This window comes from Enhydra lutris, unplaced genomic scaffold (genome assembly GCF_002288905.1).
Source record: "Enhydra lutris kenyoni isolate GAN:26980312 unplaced genomic scaffold, ASM228890v2 scaffoldscaffold97, whole genome shotgun sequence".
Classification (NCBI taxonomy): domain Eukaryota; kingdom Metazoa; phylum Chordata; class Mammalia; order Carnivora; family Mustelidae; genus Enhydra; species Enhydra lutris.
Window position 1 is genome coordinate 1,540,811 of NW_019154181.1, and position 833 is coordinate 1,541,643.

Consider the following 833-nt stretch of genomic DNA (forward strand, 5'->3'; position numbering starts at 1 on the left):
GGGGGCGGGGTGCAGCTTTGTTTATACACTGTTCCTGTGCAGGGGTGGCCCTTCCCCCATCTTGGAGCGGCCCAGATCCAATCTCAAGATCGTCCCAAATGCCACTTCCTGAGAAAGGGCCTCTTACCTGCCCCTCTGGTTAGCTGATGGCCTGCCTCAGAATCCCGTGCTGCTACACAGAGCTATTGATGGTGGACCCTGAAGGATGTGTAGGAGTCGCCCAGGGGCTTAGGACTGAGGAGGGCATTCCTGACTGACCACCCAGCCAGGGCGAAACATGGCGGTGGGAGGTGTTCTGGCACACAGGGGAACAAACTGGTGTCCCGTGAAACTATAAATATAACTCGGCAATCACTGAACCGTGTCGTAGATGGGGAAACTGAGGCTGAGAAGTCTGGGAGTTGGACCAGTCGGAACTCTCCTGGCTTTCGGGACAGGTCTGCCTCAATACCTGAATAAGCACGCTGCTCCTCGTTGGAGTACGGAAAAGTCCTCCTCCAACTTCGGAAACACCCGCCGGCCCCCTCCAAAGCTCGTCCCCAGCCGCCCACGGAGGAGGCCTGGCTCATGGACTACAAGTCCCGGCAGGCCCCGCGCCGCGGCGCATGCTCGGCGGGAGTACTTTCGCGAGCCCGGCCGAGCCCGGGGGCCCAGTCTTCCCCCATTGTCTGGCCGGTAGGGGCGGGCGGACAGCGCACGGGCACATCCATTGGTCGGCCTGCACGTCAGTCGCTGTCTGTGTCCGCCCCCGTGCAGGCCCCGCCTCGCGCGCCCGCGCCCGGGCCGCCTGGCGCCCCGCCCGCGCCTCAGGACCGGCGGGGCCGCGCGGCGCA